General features: G+C 41.3%; 1 protein-coding gene across 1 annotated transcript in view; it reads right to left on the reverse strand.

The window, feature by feature from the left end:
- LOC108927492 (voltage-dependent T-type calcium channel subunit alpha-1I-like) overlaps positions 1–21,316 on the reverse strand; it is a 145,558-nt gene that overhangs the window by 79,347 nt on the left and 44,895 nt on the right. The window lies entirely within an intron of this gene.

Here is a 21,316-nt window from a genome sequence, read left to right on the forward strand (position 1 = left end):
TAGTAATGTTATGTATAGGGTAACATGTATATAATGTAGAGTTGTGGCATTTTGACTTTGAATTACAGCAAAACAGCATACACAACATAATCGTGAAAAAGTACACCCCATGGAAAAATTGTCTTTTTCAACAAATTTGGACATGCAGACATTTGGTCTTTATTTAAACAGTTTCTGTAGATAAAAGTGATATACTTGAACAAAACTCAATCAAAATTTTTCATTTAACAAAAAAAATGTAACTGATGTAATATTCCTACGTGGAAAAATTACACTTCAGGTCTCAGATGAGGGTATTGTCCCCTTTAGCAGAAATAACTTCTTGTAGCCATTTTGTATAATGATCTACCAGTCTGACATCGACTTGATGAAATTTGACCACTCCTCCATGCAGAATTCCTGTAACTGAGATGTTTGAAGGTTCTTTTGCATGTTTAGCCCATTTCAAATCCCCCTGAAACATTTCAATGGAATTCAAATCTAGGCTTTGACTAGGCCATTTCATAACCCTCCATTTCCTCATTTTGAGATATTCCTTGGTAGATTTACTGGTATGTTTAGAATCATTATCCTGCTGAAAGGGCCACTTCCAGTTCAGCTTCAAGTTTTGGACAGATAGCTTCACATTTTTCTCAAGCACTCTGATATGATGTAGAATTTATAGTTGAATCTATGATTGTAACTTAACTAGGCTCTGAGGCAGCAATGCATCCCCAAACCGTAACATTTCCACCACCATGCCTTACAGCTGGATTGAGATTCTTCTCTTCAAATGCTGTCTTTGGTTTGCACAAAAGATGTCTTCTGTTTCTGTGGCCAAACAACTCTTTGATCTGTCCAGATGACATTGTTCCAGAATTCCTGGTCTTTGCCTTCATTAGAAAACTTTATTCTTGCCTTGATGTTGTTTTTGGACAGTAAAGGCTTCTTCCTGGCACACCTCCCATGCAGATCAAAGTTGTGCAATATTTTTCTGATGGTAGATGTATGCACATTGACACCAACAGTTGCAAGAGTTACCTGCAAATCCTGGGATGACATTAGAGGGTTTTTGGAGACTTCTTTAAGTATCTTAAGGTCTGCTCTTGGGCTGAATTTGCTGGGCTAGTCTGACCTAAACAATTTAGCAGTTTCAAATTTGTTACACTTGTAGATGATTTTCCATATAGAATGATTTCACATAACTTAGAGATCTTTTAAAATCCCTTCCAAGAGTCATAGGCATCCACAAGCTTCTTTCTGAAGGCCTTAGCGCATTCCTTTGATCAAGGCATGATGAAACCACACAATTCAGTAACAAAGCACAAATCACACCCTACCTATCTGAGGTTTAAATAACACAGGTTCCTCTGTAATACTCCCGAACAATGTTCTATCTAATCATTGGCACCTCATCTGGTACATCTGATTTTGTACATCTGACATTATAAATGACGTGATAAACGTAGACATGTTCTTACTTTTTCCATGTAACAAATATGTCTTTTTGTTTATTGAAATTGTAGAAAGGACTACATAATGTGACTTTGATGTGTCATTTGTTCAAGTATATCGCCTTTATATTTAGGCACTGATTAAATGAAGATCAAATGTCTGCATTTCCAAATTTGTTGAAAAAGGCTAAATTTTTCAGTGAGTGTACTTACTTTTTCCACATGATTGTATATGCACGTGTTTGTATTTTATGACAATTACATGTTCAGTTTCAGACAATGAGCAGTTGTAATAAATAGGCGTATAATGATTACAAGACAATTTACAGGCATTTCCAGCCATACTTGCAACAGAAATAGCCACAGCTAGAGATAAAAGAGAAGGTTGGTAGCTCAGTTGGTTGACTGATGTCTGGCTGATCACCAAGCAAACAGCTTAGAATAAAGGTCTTATCTTATACCATGACCCTTGTTCCATCACCTGCTCCACCCTAGGGGGCAAGCAGCAAGGTCACAAGTCAGCCCAGTGACCTATGTGTCACCCAGCTCATGACAGCTAGTGAGAAATTGAACTGCTTTTCTCACTGGAGCCATGCATTAATTAAGCCTGCTTTTCTCAAAGGTTGGCCTTTCAAAGACTTTAATTGAAAAACATTCTCCTACTGATCACAGTCAGGCTTTGAGGCTTGTCTGCTTTAAATAAAACACACTCACACACACACACACACTCTTATGATAATTAACTGGAAACATTCACCAGATCCTGAGCTGTCATTCCCAGATCTCTTGCACAGTTGGATCCATGCCTGAAGAATAAACAGTGACTACTATGGGGCATGGGCCATCTTTCTATCTCTCATCCTTAATATCCCGCAGCGCTTCTTGCACGTTTCATTTTAGTCCGTCCTTACGATTCCTTGCTTCTGTTGGATAATTACAACTTTTGAAAATATCCAAGGGACATTAGCGTTGCTTCAGCGTGACAACAAGCATTGGTTTGGCATCATACAGTAGCTGCTTTTCTCTGAGGCTGATTGTAAAATTAGATCTTTTTTCCACCTTCCTTCCTTGCAGCATTCCTGGCTGGGTTTAAATAAGCATATGACGGACCATTGAGGAATTAAGCTGCAGCACTTCATGCATTTTAAACCCACACGTGTGGCTTCTGTAGGACACGCGGGGCTAACAATTCTGCTGCATTTGAAGCAACAGAGTAAAGCACACTTAAGGAAATCAGCTTCGACTAAACAATTTGAAATTGGCAGGTGTGCTCTGCTCACTCCTAATTCACCACATTCCATATTTTTCAGTTACCTTTCATTTAGCAATTGGCTGACATACCAGTGTGTTGAAATCACTTGAAAACAGGAGATAACTGAGAAGGAACATCAGTTGCTAGTGAGGATTTCTGCACTGGTGGCAGTGAACATTTTGGAGAATATCACTTGTCTGTCTGTCAGCTTTATCGTAGTGCATTTGGTAAGTTGTTTTGACAGAACAGATTTGTAATCATAACATTGGACACAAAGGTTGTAGGAGTGTAGTTTGGAAACAGTACCGTTACTCCAAAGGAATGCAGAGAACTCTCCACCGATCCTGTTTGCTGTCACAGTCACAAATCTCCCCAGGCTCTAACAACCTCCTGCTTGACTCAAGATTTCATTTACCAAGACATCAAATTCGGTGAGTATCCTGATTAGAGGGTCACCATTGTGTCCAGGGGTCTAAAGGGAACTGGTGGGTTGGCTCCAAGGCATACAGCATGGAGTGTGCAAAACAACACAGTGGGCAATCCTATAACGAATCCGCTCAACACAACAGGGGATTTCTCACCAGAGCCATCAAATAAAATTCTGGCTTTATGTGTTACCAAAGCCACAGGGCTTTGAGCTGCAGGACAGACTCATATTTTTCCCCATTATAATTCAAATAAGTACTGAATTATTTGTCATGGAGTTGTACGCTGGATTAAAAATGTAAATCTCAGCAAATTACAGTACAGAAAGATAATTTCCTAATATTAGTGATTTAAAGTCATAGCATTCAAACCATACACTTTCAAGCAGGGATGTCTCCTCTAAAGAGCTTTATTAACTGTCTGCCAGAAATTATGAATCATTGTGTTGTTCAAACTGACTCCCAAATTAGTCGACTCCGAGCACTAACATTTACATTTATTCATTTATCTGACACTTTTCTCCAAAGCAACAATGTCAAGATACTTACAGTTATCCACATTTATACAACTAGACATTTTTTTTTTAACTGGAGAAATTTTAGACTATTTTCTTTTCTTAAAGGCACTACAGCCAGACTCCTTTGAGTCCTTCAACATTAATGGTGGCAGCTCTACCCACAGCAACCTGTACACAGTTCTGACTTCATGAACTACAGATTTCAAATGGCCTATAATTGTTATCCTTGTGGCACAGTTAAAAGTGTGAATTGAGGTGCCATGACAGATGACCCCTTTTTAAGGACATGTGATGCTCATAGTGGCAGCACGCATATCAGGGAAGCACATGATAAAGCCAAATGCAGCACGGCGGATTCTTGTGCTTCTTTAGGTTGCCATGGTCTGGCCCCGGGTAAGGAAAACTGATCTACCTTTGAATGTTATCCATCTAGCTAAGACCAACTTTTTTCTTTTTAACCACCATAACAATAATATGTACAATGGGTGGGTATGAAGCTTCTTCCTTCATTCTCAGCATGTGATTCCCAGGATGAAGAAGCCCATTCTGTGACAGAATATGCTTGTTGCATAAAATAAATAAAAGTTATTCATGTGCCCATATGAGTCTATTATGAGCCCAGATAGAGAGTAGCTAACCATAAAGGCCACACAGAAGGGTAGCATTAAATACCTAAATATCTACAGCGTATGAGGTAGTGAAATTGTAAGTGGCTTTAAAATACAAAATATAGAATAAAAATTAAAAAATAAAGCTACAGCCAATCTATTTCACCCTGGTTCCTTTTACGGCTCATTTCTGAGGTATTCTGTAAGACATCGTTCCTCCTTTCAATGAACTAGGTTTCAGTCTCCTTCTACACCTGAGGGGGTGAGGTTTGTCCCTCAGGGCTGTACCTGCTGTAATGAAAGCATTGCTCCAGGGCCCTGGCAACAGTGCAGTTGACAGCATGCCATGCACAAGCTTCACAAGTGTGAAATCAGTGACTACCTACTCGGATGCATCATGGAGCCCAAACAGACATAATCAAAAATACTTGAGCCATTGATATTGGCATCCGGAACTCAGTGAAAGGCTTATATCCCAGTGAACTCATCAAAGTCCACTAGGACATAAAGCCCAGCCATTTAGTGGGTGTGAAAAGACTCATTATTGGAAATGTAAGGGTGGGTTCCACCTCCTTCAGTAAACTTGGAGTTTATGTCATTTGTTTGGCTTCTCAGGAAATGCTACTATTTCTACCTTGCTGCCTATGGACAGATCTCTACTTTCAGGTAACTGGACCACACTTCACAGAAATAACCATGGTTAAAGCTGCTAATAAAACTCATCACCAGACAAACACATGTAAAATTTTAAAATAAATTTATTGCAGTTATGACCTTTACTGTATTATTATTTATATATATTTTTTTAACCAAAGACAGACTTCAGTGCAAGAATTTTTTAAAAATATAAAGCCTGTGGATAAAATTTTACCTACACTCTGGGCAAAATATCAGGTTCCAGCTATGCTAACTATTGGCTCATAGCAATTAAACCATGAAGCAAGCACATATTAAAGTTTCCATAAACTTTTGCAGTTTCTGAGTATAAGAACCACTGGGTGCTGCTGGAGAATGCCAAAACAGATATTTGCTATTGACTGTGCTCTTCAGACAGAGATTTTCAATCAGCTGTAACATATACCTTGTTAAAACAGTAAACACTACAAGTTATGTTTTTTTTTGGAAGGGCTTTTTATGTAGTTTGATGGGCAGATTTTTAAGTAAACTTTGTCACAGCACATCACGCAGAACACAGCGAAGGCTGGATGCTGCGCTTGGAACCCTCTGAGTTCCACTTCATTTAATTCACAGCATCGTGATTCATCTATAATGGTCAGCAAGAGTCAAAAATTTAACAAGTGCTGGAATAAATCAGATGGAATACGGTTGACTGCTGCGACATCCTAACCAATTTAAATGCTATACCTTCTTTTTTACATCTCTGCATCTCTCTCTTCAGAAGAGACATGCTTATCAGAAAGGTGCAAACTCTTCAGATTTTTTTAATTTTTATTTATTTATTTATTTATTTTTAAGTCAGTTAGGGAGATTTCCTTGTTGGTGAATGCTACATAATGGACAAAAATGTCATTCCACTAACAGGTACTTTGCTGTAATTTTTTTTTCCTGTTTCTTTACAAAATGAATTCAAATTAAAATACTGTACTATAATATTAGTTTCACTTAGATTAATTCTAGTTATGTTTTGTACAAGCATTTCCAGCTCTTTGAAATTTTTAAATTCACTTAAAAATGACATTCTTAAATGCACATACTTTATTTCACCCGCTGTGTACACCCCAGGCTATGTACCATGGCTGAAGTGAAAACGTGAAGGGAATAAATTCTACTGCATCTGAAACAGCTGAAAGGTAGGACTACCATCCACTCCTTTTCATACTGAGAACAGCTGGAGAAACTGTATGCAATATTCATTACCTGCAGAAGCAGCAAGCTTAGTGGTTAAGAACCAGGTAGACTTGCTGCCAAGTATGGTTTTGCAATTGCAAAATGGTTGAAGCTCATCAGTGGTTCCCTTACAGTTTTTTTTTTTTTTTCTGGCAGGGGAGTTACATTCCTTTATTGCATCTGTAATTCATCATTTCACACAAATTTTTCTTTTTAAAATAGCACCTCATAATATTTTTTCCCCTTTTTTACAGAGACGGTGTTGTGTCAGTGGGGGAGCAGTGGGTTGGACCAGGTCCTCCTCTCCAGTGGGTCTGGGGTTCGAGTCCCGCTTGGGGTGCCTTGCGGCGGACTGGCGTCCCGTCCTGGGTGTGTCCCCTCCCCCTCCAGCCTTACGCCCTGTGTTGCCAGATAGGCTCCGGTTCCCTGCGACCCCGTATAGGACAAGCGGTTCAGAAAGTGTGTGTGTGTGTGTATGTGTGTTGTGTTGGTTTTCTGGAAACTTTGATTATTTATAGCTTCACAGTGTGAGCATAGCAATGGCACCATGCACATGCAAAGGTTTTTAGATGTCATATGGACTTGCTATCAGTAACCACTCATCCTGATGCAGGACGCAGCCCATCGTATCATCATAGAGCATTAGGCTAAGCAGGGTACTCTCCAGATGGGATCTAGCCTTTCACAGGGTAGCCTCACACACACTCAGTTACACAGCCACACACTAGGGTGAATTACAGTCACCCATTCACCTGAAACACATGTCTTTGCACTATGGGAGGAAACTGCTGGAGTACATAAAGGAACCCCACCTGAGCATGGAAAAGCTATGTACACTCCACACAGACTAAGAGTCACTTTTTCATCCAGTTCAGCAGGCCAGATGCTGTGAGGCACCCACACTACCCCCGTGCTACCCTGTCACCCTCAAACTGTATCAAACATATGAAAATATGTGTCTTGGCAGAATTCGGATCAGGTGAGACACAGATCAGGATTCTCAAGTTATAAGGACATAAGGCAGAGAAGGGGAAATGGGGTTCTATCTCTCAGAGAAGTCAGAAAAATGACAGCTCTGGCTGTCTGCCCAAAGCTTCATTTACAGGAAGGCCGACAGCAGCACTATTTAATTAAAGAATGCCATTATCAGAACTATGAGGGATCATCAGCTAAGAGGGGCATTAACCTCCTATTGGAAACGCACATGGAGACTGCAGGCAGGGATGGAGAGAGGCAAGAACAGCTGGTCCCTCATATCTGCCCAGGGAACTTAGACTCCTGTGTGGACTGATCATCATGCCATCCAGTCAGGGGCCTCCCTAGTGACACCACATCCAAGACAGTAAGGTAATGTGTATGTGGCGTGGTCAAATGTCCACCAGTGACAGCAAGGAAAACAGCATTGAGGACCCAAGAAAACAGCATCATATCGCCATGGACCTAAATAACAAGCATAAATATTAAAGCCAGAGGAAGCTGATAAATGCTACATTCTTTGTTAGCTCTTGTACTGGGTATGCAAACAATTATTTTTAAGACTGTGAAATTAAACCAAGCATAAAATGTACCCTCATAAATACTTGTTCAGTTAAAAAAAATGTTTTCCTTACTCTGGTAATGCAGAAGTGGATAAAAATATAAAACCAATGAATAGTAACATATACAATTATCATGTTATTTACTTAGTTAAAAACTTTTCCCCAAAACTATTCACACATTTACATTTTCACATTTAAAAACCGAGGAAACTTTTTTTTATCATCTTATAAGCTGAATGCTTACTAAAGCATTTAAGTTAAATACCCAGCAGAGGGATTAAAACAGCCGTTTGCCCTTGGATTTAAACTTTTTAACAATTTTTTGGTCAGGGTTCAAGTACCACTGTGAAGGTAATGCCACAATATGTGGATGGTGAAAGAACCTTTCCCATGAGAATCTGTGTAAGGATGGTATCGGATGGTCTTTTTCTGTGAAAAGGAAAGATATTTCCCTCCAGGAGCTGACTCTGAGATTCACAACCTTGGTCAAGATTGTAATCAATATGATGGGCAGCTGCACAATGTGAGCAACTTATTAAACACCTGTTCAGTGATTAATATAAGACAGTTTCATTGTATGGGTGAAAATGTTGCTTACAGACTTGTTCATGTGAGTAAATTTCAAAGCACATTGTGTGAAACACAAGTAAATGTTTTTTTATTCTATGTGGTGAGTGATTTTCATAAGTTTTAATTAATTTTTGATTGCAGATGGTGCTTGGCTTATGAAAATGTTTAATTCCTAAAACCTTGTCTTAAGTCGAATTTGCTATAAGTTGTAAATGTAAACCATAACGTGTACGGATTCTTGAATATCACCAATTTCTCACCTTCCACCAGATGAACTAGTATACATTACATGAGTAAGTGCATAAAGGTTTATCCATTATTAACAAATTGTTATTAAAATTTTTTAAACATATAAAAACACATTTGTCATATATTGTACTGACAAGATCAAGGGAGAAAGGAATCTGAAAGAGGTGAGTTCTGAGACCCTTCTTAAATATAGAGTCAACAGTGCTGAGTGAAAGGAGGAAGTGATTCCATCACATTGGAGCCAGAGTTGAAAACCTTTTGCTTTTAATTCTGAAACACCATGTGTGTAGAGGTGGAGGAGCGTAGCAGTCTAGTTGGAATATAATGAGTGATCAGGTTTTGTAGATATCAGGTTATTTTAACAGTGGTGAAATGAGGGCAGTTTTGAAGGTAGGTGGGAAGCAGCGAGAGGAAAGCGAGGAGTTGATGATCTTGGAGTCAACATAAATACGTTGGAAGGAAATGTCCTGGAGGAGAGGCGAAGGGATCAGATCAAAGGAGTAGATGGTGGTTCTGTGTGACAGCAGGAGGTCAGAGATTTCAGATTCTGACAGGGGACTAAACACAGAGAACATGACTTCACAGAAAGATCCAGAATGTTTGGGGCGGGTGAATTCCAGGATCTTGTCCATGACGGAGTTGACTTTGTGTCAAAAGAACAATTCAAAATAGGGAGAGGAGGAAGGGAGTGGAGGAGGATGGAAAAGTAAGGATGAGAATACAGAGGATAGTCTGTGTAGATTCTTAACTGCAGACTGTTGGTTATTCTTTAGTTTCAAGTTCAAGTTTCAAGTTTATTGTCATAGATACAAGTACCGTGTACATGTATCATGAAAATCTTCCTGAATGTTTCTCCACAGACTATGGGCAAGGACAATAGAAATACTGCACAAACAAAGCAATGACAAACAAAACAATGTCAATGACAGTAAATAATAATAGCAGCAATGACAATAAATAATGGTAACAGTAGTAACAATAGGGCAGCACAGTGACACAGCATCTGGGTGGTGTGAGAAGATGTGGGTTTGATCCCCGTGCAGTCTGTGTGGAGTTTGCATATTCCACCTGTGTCTGCATGGGTTTTCTCTGTGTGCTCCCGTTTTCTCCTACGATCCAAAGACATGCTGTTCAGGTGGATTGTTGCCTCTAAGTCACTCATAATATGTGACTGACACAGAGAAAGTGTTTCCCACTGATGTATGGGTGAGTGAGTATTGTAAGTAGTGTACGTAGCATTGGAAGTAACCTTGGGTAAATAAGGTACTGGCTGATAACACTACATAGTGTTCATTGGAAGTCACTTTTGGAGAAAAGCATCTGCTAAATAAAGTAACATAAGAAGGTGGTTTTAGGTGAAGAAAAAGCACAGTGGAAGGTTGCTAGAAGTTGTTCGTAATGTGTATTGGTTCATACTGGACACGTGATTAATTTTGCGCAGTCACATTTGTCACATTGTACCATATGAGCCAATACACTGTACATTACATGAGTGGCTTCATAAAGGCTTTGTGTGATGCTTTGGATTTTAGAAGATAGAAATAGTCTAGAGAGGAGGACAGGACTGAGAGGAAGGCATTGGTAGCAATGTCTGTGGACAGCTCAGACAGTTGTGCAACAGAAGGGAGAGAGGATAGTGCAGCCGAGGAGAGGGAAGAGGGGAGGAAGATTTTAGGTTGTGACGGAAATTGACGGAGGGTGTAGAAGCAGGAGAGGGTTTAGTAACGGTGATGCGGGACTGAAAGGAGATGAATAAATGATCAGAGACATACAGCGGAGTAACAGAGAGAACAGGACAGCCACAGTTTTGAGAGGAAACAAGGTCGAGGTTACTGGCTTTCTGAGTAACAGAGAAGACAGACCTCCAGTTTTAGAACTTAATGAAATCATTCACTAGACTTGAATAATCCTTTCCATACCTCTTAGTTAGTAATGTAAAAGAAGGGATAATACTGTCTTTGCTGCAAGCCTGCACCTCATCATATCTGAAAAAATTCAAGTTTTCATTACAGCAAAGTGGTTAACACTACAAACACAAGGCCAAACTATAATGCACCTTAAAGTGTTGCAAGAAGTTCTGCAGTGACATGTTACTACTAAAAGGAGCATTTTGCAGATTGTCTGCATCTTCCATGGTAACAAATAGACAGTTAAATAAAAATAATTTTCCACATGATTGTGTGATATCTCTTTATTTTGGAGGACTGGTGAATAATTGACATTCTTCGGGTTTTCTCACACAAGCATACAGGTACACTGGTACAGAGTAATAAAATGCTACCCACCTCCCTGACTCTCAAAAACTTATATATTTACTATTTTTAAAAAGGGCAAGCTAGACTCAACTGAAACAAGGTAGCCCAACTTTTATATTGGTCTTACAGATTACAGTGTCAAGTCCTAGAAAGGGCAGTCCCATGTGGGCTAGTCACACACACACACACATTTTCAGAACCGCTTGTCCCTTACGGGGTCACGGGGAACCGGAGCCAACCCGGTAACACAGGGCGTAAGGCCGGAGGGGGAAGGGGACACACCCAGGACGGGACGCCAGTCCGTCACAAGGCACCCCAAGCGGGACTCGAACCCCAGACCCACCGGAGAGTAGGACTGCGGTCCAACCCACTGCGCCACCGCGCCACCGCACCCCCTGTGTGGGCTAGTCAGTTAAGAGTCAATTGAACTTTTTCAGCAAATATATGTCAACATATATTAAATGCTTGGAAGCTCTTGAATAATAATGATAAGTTACTGACTATTGAGGAATGACCTGTATTATTTGTATTTACAAGTACACCACTGTAGTTTACATATGCACATTTACATTTGTTGTTGATGCAGGTGCTTTTCGCCAAAGTGATGTACATGCACAAAAACAATACAAAGAGTGCAGTATATCAATAGTAGGACTATAATGCCCGGACGTGACACGAACACGCATGTATTTTACTGTAACGTCCAGCCGTGTGACGGAGAGAGGGCTGGAACATGGGACATGGACAGGGGCACTACGGACTGGTGCAGACAGGACAGGAACAGAAATGCATGGATAACGAGATATTGAGAAGACAGGTGCATAAACAAGAGTCTTTTGCTGAATGCAGGCAAGGAAATGTAATGCTGATTAATAATCTGGAACCTGATAGTACTCCTTCACTCCTTTTATAGGGTTGGTCAGTAATTTGGGATCAGGTGTGTCAATGGGGCTGGTTGGAGCTGGAGAGGTGTCCCTCGTAATCATGCACATTGTTCTTCTGGGTTGTGACAAGGAGAGATTCACGTTTGAATATATAATTCTTGAGCGCAGTCACATTTGTCACATTCTACCATATGTACCAGTATACATTACACGAGGAGCTGTATAATTTCCATTATTAAAGAAATTGTTATTAGAAATGTTTTTAAAATCACATATGCATTTACTGAGCAGTGTGGCACGCCAAGGCAGCTAGGGAAGAGGGCAGAGAGAGGGACGAAGTTGCCACAGCTGGGGCTAATCACGCACCCTATTTCTTCCCCTGTCTCTAACACTGAGAGAGAGAGATGGAGGAGGAGGGCACGCACACGAGCATGAGCATGCCTATGAGTACGAGTACGAGGACGGTGTCAGAGCAACCAGACCGCAACCCCTGTCCCGACTGCCCCCGGAGAAGCTCTGCCCTACCTGTTCCCTGTTCCCCCTTTTCCTCCCCTTCCTTCCCCGTGACAGGGGAACCACAAATAAAACAGACAAGCACCGCATATGCAGTCTCTGGTGTCCCGTCTGTTACAAGCAGTTACCACATCAGGGGAGAAATGAGTCTGGAAGAAACCAGTTTTAAGACCCTTCTTACATGTAGAGAGGGATTCAGTAGTTCTGAGTGAAAGGATGAGGTCATTCCACTACACGGAGCAAGAACCGAAAACCTTTGTGCTTCTGATCTTGGACCACCAAGTGGGGACCGCAAAGCAGGCAGAGGCATAGGAGTATAGCAGTCTGGTTGGGATATAGCAAGCAATCAAGTCTTGTAGATACCAGGGAGCAGATCTGTTGATGGTTTTATAGGCTGTAACTAGAGTTTTAAATTTGATCCAGGCTGCTTTCTGGGAGCCAGTGTAGAGAGACAAAGAGGGGGGATACGTGGGCAGGTCGGGAAGGCTGACGAGCAACACTATTTAATTAAGGAAGGCATGTCAAACACAACTTGAGTGCAGCAGCATTCTATATCAACTCAGGAGGTTCCGTGGCAGAGGCTTAAAGGCCAGACATGAGAGAACTGCAGTAGTCCAAGTGGGTTATCACCATGATCTAGATCAGGAGTTCCGTAGAGTTTGTTGTGAGATAAGGGCGGATTCTGTGGTTGTTAGGCACAGTGTATCTGCAGGACTGGGGTAGTGGCTTTGATATGTTAAAAGAAGAACAGAGTTGTGTCAGTCATTACTCTCAGCTTCTTAGCCAATGAGATAGGCAAAATGGCAAGTTGTCCAGCTTGATAAAGTTCTCAACAGGAGGACAGACCAGCTGGGAGTTGAAGGATCTCTGTTTTGTAGAGGTTGAGTTGTAGGTGGGGATCAGACATCTAGGCAGAGATGTCTGAAAAACAGGTGGCAATGCGCAATGAAATGTCTGTAGCTCCAGGGGTACAGGAGAGGAAGATCTGAGTATTGTTGGTGTAGCAATGGTAGGAAAATCCATGGGAGATGATGACAGGGCTGAAGAAAGCGGTATAGACTGAAAAGAGTAGAGGGCCCAGTACAAAGCCCTGTGGAACACCATTTGACAGAAGCGAAGGGGATAGTTGGGAGCCCTTCCAGACCACTTAATAAGATTTACCTGATAGGTAGGGTTCAATCAACTTCAGTGCACTTCCTTTAATGTAAAGCTGTCCAAGATCGGAGAGTAGAATCCCATGGTTCACAGTGTCAGACACTGCAAACAGATTAAGAGGATGAAGACAAAGAAGATGGAGGCCACCCTAGCTAACTGGAGAGTATCTGAAACTGTGAGGAGAGATGTCTTAGTGGAATGTCAAAATCTGAATATAGACTGATACCCATCAAGGAGTTCATTTTGGGAGATGGAAAGCAAACAGCTAAACACAGGTTGTCCATTTCAGAGAGTTTGACAGAAAAGCAAGGAGGAAGACTGACCTGTAATTCTGGACTTTGGATGCAGGGAGGGTTTTATTTTTAGTTTCGTTTTTAATGACATGATCGTCAAGGATGTAATGTATGGAACTGTGGGTATGGGTACCATTTTAGGATGAACTGGAGAACTGAGATTAATGGAGGCCTTGGAGGAAGTGGATGATTGATGAGTCTACTTCACCAATGTAGCCCTGTGGAATATATGAATGTCCAAAGTGTGTGGGAGTCCAGTGTCTTTTGGCAGAGCACAGGCAATTAGCATGAAGAGTGGGATGTCACTGATGTGTCTAGGGGAAAAGTCTTGTCAGACACCACTGAATCATTTCTTCAGAACATGTCGTGGAGTGAACATCACAACTGGCATCAGGGCTTTTTTTTAGCAAAGTGGTCGCAACCAAAACAGATGGAGCATGGAATCGCTGTTGCAATAACAAGAGCAAGTTGTGAAGCAAATAATGGAGAGTTACTGTTTTTGTTATTATTAATTTTTATCTTGACCCATCTTGGATTTGTACACCTCTTTTGGAAGATACAATATTGACCCAAAAATGTTTCCAAATGAAAGGGGGTGTGGTGGCGCGGTGGCGCAGTGGGTTGGACCACAGCCCTGCTGTCCGGTGGGTCTGGGGTTCGAGTCCTGCTTGGGGTGCCTTGCGATGGACTGGCGTCCTGTCCTGGGTGTGTCCCCTCCCCCTCTGGCCTTACGCCCTGTGTTACCAGGTAGGCTCTGGTTCCCCGTGACCCTGTATGGGACAAGCGGTTCTGTAAATGTGTGTGTGTGTGTGTGTGTGTGTGTGTGTGTGTGTGTGTGTGTGTGTGTGTGTGTGTGTGTTTCCAAATGTCCAGGTTTCATAGGGTGCACTTACAAGCCAAAGTTATAGGATGGCTTTTGACCCCTTTATGATTGCACCTTACAAGTTGAGCAGGAACATCCAATTGGAGATTCACCTGTCCTCTTGAGATGCTGTCAATGAAGTGTCAACCACATGAGCTGAATCTCTAAACATGAGGTGACAAAAAGGACAAAGAAGAGGACAATGTAGAACAACAGGCTTGGCTTGCCTAGTTCTTCACCGGCCTGTCTGTCTTCCAAAAGATACAATTAAGGAGATACGCCCACCGGCATGGGTTTGCAAACCATATGATATTCCTTTTATCTCACCACTTATGTATTAAAATATGCGCACACACACTCACACAGGCTGAAGCTGCTTATTCCAACTGGGGTCGGGGTGAAGCAGAGCCTAACCTGGCAACACAGGGCATGAGGCTGGAAGAGGAGGGAGCATACCCAGGACGGGACACCAGGCCGTTGCAAGGAACCCCATGCAGGACTCGAACTCCAGACCCGCCAGAGAGTGCCACCACGCCCCCCCAAAATATGCTGGAGAAATATAGTTAAATATATATTAACAATCACCTAAATATGCATGTTGCAATATGCTGTCCAAAACAAAATTTAGCATTTAAAAAATTTACATTTTTCTCCAAACACTAGACACTGGATTTCAGATGTTCACATAAACATAAAAATGAGTTTGAAATGTTTCCCTTCAGTACGGAATAGCAGCAACATGCTATTTCTTTTCATTAAAAATAGACACAAATGATGAATTTATGGCATTTCTGGGGAATGTTGAGTTGGCGTTTGGAAACAGGAATTGAATGTGCTTTGGATCCTCACAACTCCTTTCAAGTGGTGGAGCAAAGATTTACATAATTAAGAAGCATGCTCAGCATATAAGCAATTCCTTCAGATACAGAAAAAGGATATTTCCCTCTTAATAGATCAATAGCTAAAATGCAGAGTACAAGTGTTTCCTATTTTACTTCGCGATGTTTTGTGCATCCACAGCCGGTGCCTGCTGTGTGGCAGGTATGGGGTTCAATCCCTGCTTGGGGTGCCTTGTGGCGGACTGGCGTCCTGCCCTGCGTGTGTCTCCTCCCCCTTCGGCCTTGCGCCCTGTGTTGCCAGAGCCTAAACTGCGACCCAACTTGGGACAAGCGGTTTCAGACAGTGTGTGTGTGTATGTACCTCACCTCTGTGTTGCCTCTCTGAAGGTGCATAACGCTTGCTGGGTCATTTTTAATATCATTAGAATTCTAATGCTAAACTTTTATTACAGCAAAAAATTACAATGGCAACAATTGATAAATATAACCTGCTTGCAAGATGTAGAAGAAACAAATATTTAAGTTTCTGTATGAATCTGTGTAAATTACCCAGGAATTTAATGGTCTTTGGTGGCAGCATGAGGCATAGTGTTTAGCACCACTGCGCTTCAATCAGAAAGCCATGTTTCAAATTGTCACTCACATGGTACTTCCTGATAGACATGCTTATCCTGAATTACTCAGGTAAGAGTACCCTGCTGTGTGAATGGGAAAATCAGCATATAGTTAACTAAAACTGTAAAACGCCTTGGACAAAGGTGTCAGCTAAATAAGATTCATTTTACTGAGAGCCAGCTGTTTCCAAATATTACACTGCAACCCTAAAGAACAACCTGGCTCTTAAATGTCTCAATGAGAACTCAGTGAGGATCAAAGCCAGGTGATGGGAGATGGGGATGATGCACGTGACCTGGAGTTCAAAAACTGAGAAAGATGACCCCAAAGATAACCAGTTGACCAGAATGAACCAGGGCCTCACTGATCATTTCTGACCATCTCTAGAGTTGGAACTTCCATCTTCATCACTAAACCCCTTACTCTCAGAGACAGGTAGAGCAGTGGGTGAGGTAATTGAACTGGGTTCAAGGGGTTATTGGACAAAGGTAATTTCCTGGACCTTGAGCAAGGTGAAAACTGCTTTGCAGGAACCTAAACCAGCAGAATGAGAGGATTCTAAAGGGGTCTGAGTGTATAGATTACATTCGATATAGTTTTCAGCCCTTGCAGAGACTGTCAACTGTGACTGTTTCTGCAAACTGAAAGATGTTTTGTAGCAAAGATTTAATTTTTAGGTAGTTCAATTGTTATTTATTTTATTATTTTGAGTTCTAAATTATAATATTAGTTTTATCATGTAGGCAAAATCAAGTGCAGTGAATTAAGTGAACAACTGAGCATTTCACTGAGCTCTTCATGCAACAATGAATAAATATGTCTAATGTGTATTTCTAGTCTTATGACAACTAACATGATAATTTACATTTTTTTCCACATGGCCCCTACACTCTGGGATTGCAGCCATACTCCCATGTTACAAAATCTCATGATTTATTGATCAAATGAATAATTGCAAGCTTTTGCATGTGTCTGGCAGGTTAATGCACTTAAAAGCTGATAGCGTGTACAAATGCATTTACTAGCCACACTTGTCTTGTGAAAAGCAAGCCCGGCAGCCAGCTTAAACAAGCTGCAGAAAGCCTTGCCAGTAGAAATGGGCTCATTACGGAGTCTTGCTACAAACTGCCGACTGTTCCTCTTCTCCCAGATGGCAAGCGGAAAACAGAGAATTCCTCAAGACAAGCTAGGCCCCATTGCCATGGTAACACAGACCAGTACAGTATCTCCTCATATGGAGAAGCACAAAAATGTGCTTTCTGCATATCTATGTTTACGTGTTTACGTGTACATACATAAGAATGAAGTGTCTGTATTTTTATTTTTGAAATGACACCTATATATGGACAGACACAATAGAAAGTAACAAACAGAAATGATTACAAAGATTGTGTAAACACATTAAAGGAATGGAAACGTCATAATTTTAATGGATTAACTCTTTCTGGATGTCCAAGTTTACATGCAGACAGTACTTAAAGGGACTGTATCTGAAAGCTGATATCTGTTTCTTCATATGTATTTTAATTTAATAGAAAATAAGCTGGGTGTGTATTTAATGCTCTCTCGGCACCTGTAAAAGTGTCCATTTTAATCCATTCAAATCAATATAATACCAGTAAAGTTGATTGAAAAGCCATCATCTTACACCAAACAGTAACAGTTATCAGTTTTGCAGTTCTTCTAATGCAATCAGATGACTTAGGTAAATGCAGCAAGAACATGTCAGTCGACACATTTTATCCCTTCTCCAAGTTGGGGGGAGGATCCCCTGGCCCTGTGTAAAGCCGCAACAGAAGAGAAGAGGGACAGGCAGGCACCTCGCATACTGCGATGGAAGAAATGTGTGACACAATAAACGCTGACATCTAACAGACAGCTCAATTCAAGGCAGATGACAGCGATTGTATGTAGCCACATACATTTCCTTCCGGCCATCTGTCGCTTCCTCCATTTCTCTTCCTTTATGTCTTTTGTGTGTTGTTAACTCTCTCCTTAATGGTACCTTTCTGCCTCCCACCTCTCTGCCCCTGGACCCACAGGGAGATGAGAGGGATAAAGGTTCAGAATCTGAGCAGTTTTTATGTGAAACTGCTACTGTTAGCGCACCACATACTGTAAAAAAAGCCAAAATAGGAACTAGTAGTGCAGAGACCCTTTATGACATGAGGGACACAGAAAGCACACTGATTGCTAATTTTACGACTGCTAAGAGACTCTGGGGAAATGTTCATAGCTGATAATATGCAACACACAGTTGTTTGATCGCTACAGACCGTACCATGGGTGAAGATCTCATGCCTTATTCATGTCCCAGAGAGCATGCATTAAAGTTAGAGCATATAAACCAACTCATAGGACATTTGTGGAAATAATCTTTTCAGAATGATTCATGGCATTGCTGGTCTAGTGCACTCTGGTTTTTTGGCACTGCGCTCCCAAAGATGGAATTCAGTTTCTCGACAAGGCATTTTCCTTTTTGAGATAACATGACTTGATGGCTGTAGACTGGATGATTTGATTGAAGGGTTCACGGGGAATTTGGCACAAGGTGGCCCAGTGGAAAAGCTGGGGGTGAGCTCAGATATGAATTTGAACCTCAGACTGTTTGGAGTTTCTCCATGTGTTTGATTAGATTTCTTTCAGGTGCTTCAGCCAAAAGAGATGTTTCAGATTAATCCAGATTCCCCTTAAATACATTCAAAGGATCGGTATTCCATCCATGTGTACCCTGTTCTCTGTTCTGTGCTTTCCAGAAATGTCTTTGGACCAATGCAACCAGAAGACCGAAAAGCTGTTACTCAAAATGGATGGAACTTGGGATGATTACCTTTTTGTGAGAAATGGGTGGAGAAAAATGTTGCAAGATATTGCAAAGTGAATGTCTATGAGAATATTCACAACCTCTTTCTTTGTTAATAGTCCTTAGTTACCTAACATGATGCTATGAGGTTGAGAATCAAGTGTATTCTGGATTCCGGGAGATGGATTGAAATTCAAAGACTATGAGCGCTTTATTTAAACCTAATGTATCATTATCATTAATACAAAGAAGGCTTTACTTTATACTTTTTTATTCGTATTTCAAACTGTCAGATCCCACGGAGAGCCTTGTATTGGCAGAGTGGTTTTAAAAGTCTTAAACCCTTGTCACTTGAACACGGAAAGTGCCAAATGATGTATTTTACATAACCCCTGTGACTGGAGTATATCCAAGGGCATGATGGAGGTATTCTAACTTTCTCCTCCAAAAGAGGTCTTACTTCATAACCTTTGAATGAGCTACTTGTCTCTCTTAAACCTGGTAGGCAGTTTAGCAGCAGTATGATGACGTGCATTAGTGCACTGAAGACCACAAGATACATGGGCATATGTTTACTTTACTGATTATGCGTTTTTCTCTTTGCAGGCCTTTCTGTTGATTAGCACATAGAAGATCTTGTTTTTGAAATACTGCACTGATTCCATCAGTGTGCCACTTTAATCTTGGTCAAACATTCAGTTTTGTGTCTAGTCTGCCTAAATGCTGTGAAAAAAATACACATGCTGTCTGAAACTGTTTGTCCTGAGTGGGGTCGTGGCAAACCAGAGCCTAACCTGGCAACACAGGGTGTAAAGCTGGAGGGGGGGGTTTGGAGGAGGAGGGGACACACCCAGGATGGAATGCCAGTCCATCACAAGGCACCCCAAGCAGGGCTTAAACCCCAGACACGCCACACAATGGGCCCTGGCCAAACACACTGCCCCCCGTGAAAAAAATTATTTCTGTTAATACTCATAAAATATTTTCCGTAAGGGGGTGCAGTGGTGCAGTGGGTTGGACCGGGTCCTGCTCTCTGGTGGGTCTGGGGTTCAAGTCCCACTTGGGGTGCCTTGCGATGGACTGGCGTCCCGTCCTGGGTGTGTCCCCTCCCCCTCCGGCCTTACACCCTGTATTGCCGGGTTGGCTCCAGTTCCCCGCAACCCTGTATGGGACAAGCAGTTCAGAAAACGTGTGTGTGTGTGTGTGTGTGTGTGTGTGTGTGTGTGTGTATTTTCCTTGTTTTTTTATTATCACCACACAGTCATGCTGTTAACTTCATTTCCTAGGGCAGATTTAATTTACACCAGATGAGGGTGTGGTGGTGCAGCAGCGCAGCGGGTTTGACCAGGTCCTGCTATCTGGTGGGTCTGGGGTTCGAGTCCTGCTTGGGGTGTCTTGTGACGGGGCTGGCATCCTGGCCTGGGTGTGTCCCCTCCCCCCTCCAGCCTTATATCTTGTGTGTTGCCAGGTTAGGCTCCTGCTTGGGACAAGCAGTTTCAGACAGTCTGTATGTGTGTCTTCAACACTATTGCTGACTAGAGGACAAATGACAATACACGAATCCACATTCATCAGACCTCCAGCCCTGACAAGTTGACTGGGGTCAGAGGTCACCCAGCACTGCGGTATATTTGGACAGATTAAAAAAGCTGAGATCAGCATAGTAGATGGAGCTGGAAAAGAGTAGGGAGTTGCATTATGGGATTTGTAATGCTAATTTACTTGGCCAATGACAGTAGGCCTTTTTGGGAGGTGGTTTTCCCTATGAAGACCCTCTGAAGATATGTATTGGTTGTTGAGAATTTTAACTTGATCGTATGACCCTTTAATTGGGCTGCATCCCTTTAATTAGAGTGTGCCATTATTTGCTCAGAGAATAAAAGAAAAATACTTGTACTCTATTTGCTACAGAGCAGCCTATTCATGCCCATTTAAACGAAATTGCTTTGTTTTACTCCTTATTCCTGCAAATCAAAAAAGCTTCCTCCTGTAGGAACATTCTGAAAGCTGATAACACTCATCTGCCTAAATAAATGCCAGCATTACATTACTGTCTGCACATAACTGAAGAAAAAGAAAATTAACCAAAAGGATGGAAATACAGCACTTAAGTGAACACATATGTTACAATGAATGCAAGAGAAAGGTAATATTTGTTTTATGACTTTTCTTTGTAAGGAATTAATTTCAGCATGACTCCATCTATGAATTGATCTCAATGAAATAGGCTAACATCACACAGTGCACTATATTTCCAGTACTACAAGACATTTCTTGTCACTAAAAGGAACCATGTAAACCAGGGCAGTTGGTAGTGTAGTGGTTAGAGCTGCTGACTTTGGACTGAAAAGTCATAGGTTAAAATCTCACCTCTGGCTGTAGTACCTTTCAGCAAGGTACTTACACAAAATTACCCAGCTGGCTAAATAGATTAATATTATAAGTTGCTTTGGAGAAAAATGTCAGCTAAATGAATAAATGTAAAACAAAAAACTTGATCTTTACTTCAGTAGGTAGAAGGAAGAATACTTGAGTGGAATCATACCTACTATTACAAAATACGTTTAAAACTTTATTCTCAGAAGACCTCACTTAGTGAATGTGGGTTGGTTCCTATATACATTTATATTTATATACAGTATCTCTGAGGTGTTCA

Source organism: Scleropages formosus, chromosome 20 (genome assembly GCF_900964775.1).
Source record: "Scleropages formosus chromosome 20, fSclFor1.1, whole genome shotgun sequence".
NCBI classification, from domain to species: domain Eukaryota; kingdom Metazoa; phylum Chordata; class Actinopteri; order Osteoglossiformes; family Osteoglossidae; genus Scleropages; species Scleropages formosus.